This window comes from Aotus nancymaae, unplaced genomic scaffold (assembly GCF_030222135.1).
Source record: "Aotus nancymaae isolate 86718 unplaced genomic scaffold, 86718_ANA_hifiasm-v0.15.2.pri h1tg000014l, whole genome shotgun sequence".
NCBI classification, from domain to species: domain Eukaryota; kingdom Metazoa; phylum Chordata; class Mammalia; order Primates; family Aotidae; genus Aotus; species Aotus nancymaae.
In genome coordinates this window covers 45,925,853-45,934,782 of record NW_026988425.1, presented here as the reverse complement: position 1 = coordinate 45,934,782, position 8,930 = coordinate 45,925,853, and the positions used below count along the sequence as shown (strand labels likewise).

Here is an 8,930-nt window from a genome sequence, read left to right as displayed (position 1 = left end):
TTACTCATACATTTCATAGCCTCTTCCATCATTTTTGCTATTGTGGTCATGAAGTTTGATTTCACGTGTATTTTGCAATCTATGAAACACTGTTATTATTGATTTATAGTCAATATTAATTTGTATTTATCTAAATATTTATTCTTTCCCTGACGCTACATTTCTAGTTTCATTGCTATGTTTTAAATAGAAATATTTTTCTTCCACTTGAGGAGCTCTCAGTAGGTGTTCAGGACTAGTGACAGTGAATTATCTCAAATTATATGTGAAAATGTCCTATTTTTCTTTTATTTAAAAAAAAACATTTTCTTTGTTTATAAATTCCAGGATTGTTTATTTCTGGAACTTTTAATATATCATTTCATTTGCTCGTGGTTTTAATTGCTTCTTTTAGAAAGTCATCTGTAAGTCTATCATGACTTACACCTTTCAGATGATGATATTGTCCTTCTAAGAGGGTTTATCTTGTCCTCTGCTAGGAAGAGAGTAAAAAACCATTTCCAGTTCCATGGGGAGCTGAGCTTAGCCAAAACTAGGTTTCAATTTTTGAAAGGCTTGGTTGGCATCTGGTTCATCCTTGTTTCTAGTATACAGTCCTCCAGGGGAGCCAGTCTATCTTCCAAGGCCCCAACTTCTGGTAAGGCCTGAATACAGTCTTTGTTTTCTAAGCACCAAAAGGCTAGGAAAGACTCTGCTGTGTTTTTCAGAGATTTAGAGATGTTTTTAAGCCTCCAACACTATGAAGTTTTAGAACCCAAACACATTTCTAAAGAAAGAAACCATTTATATGCATACAGATTCTCAAACTTTCTCTTTTGGGGGAGGGGTGTGGGTAGAGATCAGCTCATTATCACAGGAATAACTGAAGCTGTTTTCTCTATCCCCAGCAGACTTCTCTGTCCTTCAATGTATTCCTTTTTAGAAATGAAGTCTGAATTCTCAATCACTTGTCTACACCTCAAATAAGCAAATGGCTTCAAGGAAAAAGCAGTTGCAAATTGTCAGCTCATTTCTGACACCTTCCCTCACTGGAATAGAATATCCCTAACACTTGTGGCTTTATCAGCTCTCTTATAACTTTACGTAGGTAACTTTGGTATTTTATTCAATTTTTACAGTTATTCTTGGTGATATTGTTCATCTAAAAGAAACTGCTCTAGCCCACCTTGAGGTTTCTTAATCTTATAGTTTTGCTTACCAACTTCTGAGAGAGCCAGGTAAGAAGGGGTCCCTGGAGAATCCCTAACTGGCCTGCACACTGGGAGAATGGGGTGGAGCCTCAGGAAGTTTGCGCAGTTGGCAGAGGGGAGGAGCCTGGCCTCTCCTGTTCCTGGGTGGTAACCTGGGATTCATGGGTGAGGTGGAGCACCTGTTAGGAGGACTCCATCTCACTTTGCTGAATTATATTTCCTTTTCACCCAATAAATTCCACTCCTCATCCTTCTATGTGGACTCGAACCTAATCTTTTCTGAGCGTGTGACAAGAACCTAGTTTTTTCCTACAACACTACTACAGAAAACCTTCAAGTTTTTATTGGTAGTCCTCAATATATTTTAGACATTTTGATAACTATGTTTATTTCTTAGCTCGTTTCTCAAATACTTGATGGACTATTACATAACCAGCTGTGTTAGACACTTAAAATACACCTATATTTTCAGTACACAAGCTAATCATGTTCAAAATGAAGCTTATCGGGTTTTTTTTTTCAACAAAACCACTTGAATTATCCATTTTTATCAATATCACAACTTTTCTCTTAAATATCAAAACCTAACTTATCAACTTTTACTCCCAATTCTTCCTCAAGATTCTAGCCTCTGTCCATCCATCCATGCAGCCACAAAGTACAATGAATTAATCCTTTACAATGTCTCTTAAATCCATTTCCTTTCTTTCAGATATTATTCTACCTGCTTCTAACTTAGATCGAGTTCTTATTCTCTGTCTCTCCTGGATGAATCGCTACCTCTCACCAGTTATTCTTCCTTTTTTTTATACTGTAAGATAACACAAATATACCATTTAATTTGCTGAATAAGCACTGTATAGTGAATAGGATTTCAGAGAATGAAATCTAAACTCATTACATTGGTTAGTACAAGATTCCTCTACTTTCTAGCAAGCTTTTCTTTTTAGTTTTATCATTCTTCTTCTTCCTCTGTAAGTTTACATTCCTAATACCCTAATTCCCTGAACCTCAAGCTGATCAGCTCAAGGTTCCTGTATTCTCTCTTATACTTTCATGCCTTCAATCCCTTAGTCTTGCTATTCTCTTTACCAAAGTCCTCTTCAACTCTTCACATACTGTATATTCATTAGTAAGGCGGAGCAGCATTCTTTCTTCTTAGTCATTCACTGATTTTTACCCAGCGTCCTTTGATCATTTACTTCTCAGGTCATCCATAACATTTTATTTACATTTACTCAAAGATCATCTCTAATCTGGACCTTGAAACAACCCAGAATTTTCCATTAAAAACATGCTTTTTCTATTTAGAAAATAAAAAACTTGTGCAAGAAATTCTTTATTCAGCTCCCTTTTCAGTGTGGTACTTAGCTTCTCACATGTGATTCTGATGAAAATTAGCCCCTCACTCTCCAAGCAGCAACCTAGATTAATTACAGTTTTATTTTAATAACCATTGAGTTGGATCTGAACTTCTTAGATCCAATTTGTTTCAACACGGGAAAGCTAGGCAGTGTCCTGGACCCTTTTCTAATATGGCTTCTGTTAAAATCTCAGTCTATTATGCCCTTTGTGAAGCCATTTGGGGCTTCTCTTTTTTCTTTGGCACTCCTGAAAACTTTCCTAATTGACTACAACCACACCAAACACTCATATATTTCTCCTCCCACCCGTCTATAGACATTTAGAATGAGGCTCCTTTATCTGCATTGGTTTATTTTATCTCATTATTTTCCTTCATTCATGAAGATGTCTTTTATTTAGCTCATTATTTCTTCCCTGAAGCTATTTCCATGCCTCCCCATTTGGCCACTATTTTGATATTTCTTATACAAATCACACTTATAATATAAATATCATTGTAAGTATTTCCAAAACCCATAACTTTCATATAGAAATTTTATCTACTACAAAAGGAGGTATGAATATTAAAATAGGGCCATGAATGGAGGAAGATAACATTTACACATCCAATTTTTAGCATAGATACTAGAGTTCAGAAAAAGATATCTTCTAATTAATGCTTATTCAAAATAATAAGGTTATTAGTAATTTTAACTTGACTTTGAAAGAGTACTTATCTTTTAGAGAATGATTACTGTGTAATTACCTGCTTCTGTCAGTCCTTTGAATATAGATTTGGTTTTTAGAAACATGCAGGTAAAATTGGAAGAGAGTATGAAGATTAAGGCAAGTTTAATTTCTATATATTTTCATATGTACATATATGAGCTTAGTATACCCTACAGTATCATTACTAAATGTCAGGCACTGTACCAGGCAAGATGAAAATAATATCAACTTTGTCTTCCAGCTGCTCCCTATATATTTGAAGAAAAACCTGCATAAATCATGTCTGTGCAAAGACCGTGATACAGATGAATTTGGAAACGCATAAAACAACCACTGAACAGCCTGTAGGGATAGCACCTGAGGGCCCCATAATGGGGTCTTAGACAAAGAGTTAGCCTAAGCCCAGTTAAAGTCTATTTATGTATAATTATACGAAGATATTTATTATAAGGATTCTGTTCCATGTCATTTTGGGAGGTAAGGAGTCCTAACATGTAGCAGTTGACAAGCTGGAGACCCAGGAGAGGTAATGGTATAATTCCTGTCTGAGTCCGGAGTCCAGATTCCTGGGAAGCAGGAGAACTGAGGGTGTAAGTTCCAGTCTGTGTCAAAGGCCAAAGCCAGGAGAAGACTGACACCCCAGCTCAAAGGCAAATGAAAAGAGAGAAAACTCTGCCTTACTCAGACTTTTTTCTATTCAGGTTTTCAACAGATTGGATGAGGATCACCTACACTGGGGAGGGCCCTCTGCTCTACTCTGTCTACTGCTGCAAATGTTAATCTCATCCAGGAACACCCTCACAGACACACACAGAATAATGCTTAATGAAGTATCTGGGCACCCCATGGACCAGTCAAGTTGACACATAAAATTAACCATCACATCTATGTTTTTCAAAGGTCTCATTTCTATCAATAATTTTTGAACTGCTTAGAGAGCAAGTCAATATAAACTGCTATTTACAGAAAATATAAAATGTGGCTGACTTTTGCTATGCTAGCCATTGCTGTAGCAATAAGAATTTACAACAAAGTCTGTATTCATAATATATGCACTAAAAGTAAAAGTACAGAAAAATAATCGCATGAAAACTTAAGTTAAGCATTGCTTAAGGGGAATAAAGGGTAATAAAGCATTCTTCATTCAACCAAAAACAAACAAACCAAAAAAAATTAACTAGTGAAAAAGAGCTGTAGGTGAATTTTTACCTATACATTGTTTTAACCTGTTATTTTAGATCACATTTTATAAGCTTCTGAATATCAGTTATTTTGATAAATTTCTAGTAGCAAGGTCAAATACTGTGAAAATTGTATCAACTGTTTCTAATTGTGATGGCAATAAATAAACTTTATTTTATATGTACAGTACTGAACATGCTTTAGGGTAATCAGAAAATGAATAATATGCTTTAAAATTATCAATTTTATGAAAAATTATTCATTTGTCTCACGAAAATTTTATTTTCTCTGAGGAAGAAAAACTTTACCAACCATCAGTTGCAATCTAAATTGTGTCATGTTGAGAAGCTTCAATGAATATGCTATTGAGAAGAGTTGTTTCTTCAGAACAATAGACACTAAGTCAAACAGTGATGAGCCTCAATTATTTGTTAATTGCTATGCTAGATACAATGGGGAAGTTTTGTTTTTTTTTTTTAATTCAGTCTCCGTAGAGACTGTCAAGAATTGCCAATGCTTACTATATTGCAAGTCGTCACAGCGGGATATTGGGAAAAGTTTTCAATTAGTAATAATCGCGCCTCAGATAAACCTCATTGGCTACAATGCTGGCACTGTGCAAAGCTGCAATGGGGAAGTTCTATAAGTGTAAGACACTTCTTTTCCTCAAGAAATTTTATTGTAATTAGTAACATAACATTATAAACAAAAATTAATATAAGAGAATTTAAATAAAAATTTGCTCAACAAAAAGTGAGATGTAAAATATAGAGGCAATGATAGATGGTTAAAAAAATTATACAAATAACCACAGCTAAATCACTTCCTGATAAGTGGTCAGGGAGAGTAGCCTTTGTAAGTTTAATAGGGGAAGTGGTTCTTGAATAAATAAACAAGGGGCAGCTTAGTAACAACAGAATGGAGTGTAGATAAATATAATGTGCTGGGAAGGCTCCAGGTATCTCTGAACTCTGGGGAACAAGCAAGTTTAGTTGAAGTAGCAGATCTTTAGGAATGTTAGAACACAGAAGGAAGTTTTTTAAAACCAGACTGAGAATGTCATCAATGTTACTAAAAATTTAACAGCGATAATGTAGCGTCATCTTCAGAATATTCTGTCTCTTGCTGATTAAAATACAGACCTGGTAAATTGGTAAGTGAGAAAGAAAGTGGACTAGAGCATGGATCTGCAAACTCTTAACCCATGATCAAATCCAGCATATGCCTGGGTTTCATAAATAAAGTTTTATTGGAACCCAGCCAAACTTACTTGCTTACAAATTGTTTTGGCTTCTTTTGTGCTATAATGGGAGTTGAGTAATTGCTACAGAGATGATATGGGCCAGAAAACCTAAAATGTTTAATTTCTGAACCTTTAAAGAAAAGTATCCCAGGACAGGTGTTATGGGTCACATCTGTAATCCCAGCACTTTGGGAGGCAGAGGCAGGCAGATCACGATGTTAGAAGTTTGAGACCAGCCTGACCAACACAGTGAAACCCATCTCTACTAAAAATACAAAAATCTGCCGGGGATGGTGGCACACACCTGCAATCCCAGCTACTCAGGAGGCTGAGTCAGGAGAATTGCTTGAACCTGGGAGGCAGAGGTTGTAATGAGCTGAGATCGGCCACTGCACTCCAGCCTGGGCAACGGAGTGAGACTCTGCCTCAAAAGAATAAAAAAAAAAAAGAAAGAAAAATATCCCAAAGCCTGACTAAAGAGAAAAAAAAAAGCCAGTGTGGATATTGATTGTTGAATAGATGGATGGATGTATATATGAACACAGAGAAGATATTATGTGGTGACATGTTATGGTATTGCTTAAATGCATAGGTAATGGAAGGAAGTTCTGAATGTGAGTTCAATAAAACTGAGGTTTTTTAGATAAGAGCCTAACACAATAAAATAAGATTATGTATATCTTAAGCATTGCCCCACACAGTTCTGAATCCTTGGAAAAAAAAATATTGAAAAAAAGAAACACACACAATTCTTTCCTTGAAGGAACTTCATTTCAAATAAGAAGCACATCTTGATTTAATTAAAGAGAATGGTATATAATAAAATATAATAAAATTTTAAATACAAACCCTAAGTGCTGTTGAACTTTTGAAAAAGTATGTCATTAGAACTTAGGTCATCAAAGAAAACAAAAACTAGGAAGCCAGAAAAACCAATTGCTTGAAAATGTTTTAGCCTCTGGTCCAACATGGATATCATGTGCTGTGCAACCTAAACTGCTTGCTTGGATCTGTTAGTATAATGCCAACTGCTTTTAAGAGTAGCAAAGACTAAATAACTTTTGGGAAAACTGCTCCAGGTGGGATATTTTGTTTCTTAAGTTTATATCATCAACATTTTTTAGTCTTTTATGGGTCCACAGGGGAAGAAGGCTTCTAGATACAGTAGTTTGCCAGTCTACATTGTTTAGTGCTTTATTTAATGCTTCTTTTAATAAGTCCAGTTTCTTCCTGTTCTGGTTTTTGAGTAATTATTATGAGTAACGGGTAAAATTATGAACTTTATTCAGAATTTCCCATAAATTTTCAACTCTATTCTATTTTCTTAAATTAAATTTTTCCCTACTGCCTCTATCTTGTGGTTAGTTACTAAAGGGGCATTTGCAAATGCAATTTTTACAATTATAAAATGCATTTCACAGAACTCTGTAAAGATTACTTCATAATGATGATACAATTAAGTTTAGTTCCAAGGGTGTGCTATGAATAGCCTTGACTTGCCATACAGCACACTGCTGAATCCTCATCTTAAAATGGCTTTTCATAAGGCAGACTGACTGAGCAGTGTCATTGTATCCATTTGCATATGTCATTGTGTCCATTTGCTTGAACATAACCACAGCATTGGCAAAACCAATGAATGGGATAAGGAGAGTGAGAACTTGTCGATAGGTGTTGATTAATCAGTTATTATTGTTATTATTCAAATATTTAATTCTATACTGGAGCCTCACCTCACACTGTATACCATGTATTTAAGAATCAAAACTAAAAATATAATGTATCTTTTAGTGATATATTTTTATGATTGTAAAAGTAATGTACACTCATATAGAATTTGAAAAGTTTTTACATCTGTAAGGAAAAATGCTAGAATACCATCACCCATAATATTAATATTCATAAATACTGTTGACATTAATATGAATTTTCTTATGCTATTTTCATTTTAAAATACTTAATTTTAAAGCTAGATTTGGAAATATATACACACAGAGATAAAAACATTTTATCTTATTTTATAAATTTGAAATTACACTGTGCATCTAATTTTTCCTTAAGTTTTTACTTAGCTTGTAATATTTTTGGTAATGTAATTTTTAATGACTCCCTGAAACTTTGTAGTTTTGATATAATGCAATTTAGGATATTCAGCTTCCCCAAAGTACACATAATATAAAAATTCTGAATTTCCTGCACCACCAATCTAATGTGTTCCTCTACGTTTTGCTTTTTTATGTACCAGCTTTGCTGAGATATAATTCACATACCAAAAAAATTTTTATCCTCTTAAAGTATACAATTCACTGATTATTAGTACATTCACAGAGTTGCGCAATAACTACTATCTAATTTCAGGACATTTTAATCACCTCCCAAAAAGTCTTATCCTCATTAGCCATCACTCCTCATCACTCTCACCCCACAACCTGGCAATACCAATCTAGTTTCTCTTTCTATGAATTTAACATCATCAATAAGGTTCCTGTGTAATAAGAGGGATGACAGCTGAACAAATTGCAAGCTTCTGACACTATTGAAAGAGGTTCTAGAGAAACCAAAGACAAAAAGCAGACAAAATATAAGAACAGTAATGGAAATTTTAACTTCTGATATCCAGCAATAGCAAATAGTAAACACAACTTACCTCTTAGCCAGATAAATGTAAAACTTCACATTAAAGACCCATCTACCTTGGTTCCTTTTTCCCAGTATATTATGCCTGGCTTTGAACAAAAAATCGTAAGGTATTGTAAGAGAATAAAAAATATAATGAGTTGGAAGATACAAAGTAAGCATCATAACCAGACTCGGCTACAACAGAGGTTTTGGAATTATCAGATATTTTGGGATTAAAAAAATAAGTATGAATTATATGCTAAGGACTTTAATGGAAAAGATGGACAACAAGCAAGAATAAAAAGCTTATATAAGCAGAATCTTTCTGCTTATATTATGGAAATGCTAAGAAAAAAATAAAGAGAAAATACAACCCAAAAGCACTCCATATAAATAAAAAATGCCTTTAATGGGCTTATTAATAGACTGAACATAGTCAAGGAAAAGAATCAGTAAGCATGAATATATGTCAGTAGATATTCCCAAACTGAAAAATGGGAAACATAATTTAAAAAAACAACAGAATATCCAATTACACAAGTGTAAAATACATATGGTGGGAATACCAGAAAAAGAAAAAGGAACAAAAATGTTTGAAGTAATAACAGCTGAGTATTTTTCAA

General features: G+C 34.2%; 1 non-coding gene across 1 annotated transcript; it reads right to left on the bottom strand.

The window, feature by feature from the left end:
• Window positions 1-4,930: 4,930 nt before the first annotated feature.
• Window positions 4,931-5,071, bottom strand: LOC135274915 (U4 spliceosomal RNA). The gene has a single exon (XR_010342660.1). It is a non-coding gene; the product is annotated as a U4 spliceosomal RNA (small nuclear RNA).
• Between the last annotated feature and the right edge of the window lie 3,859 nt (window positions 5,072-8,930).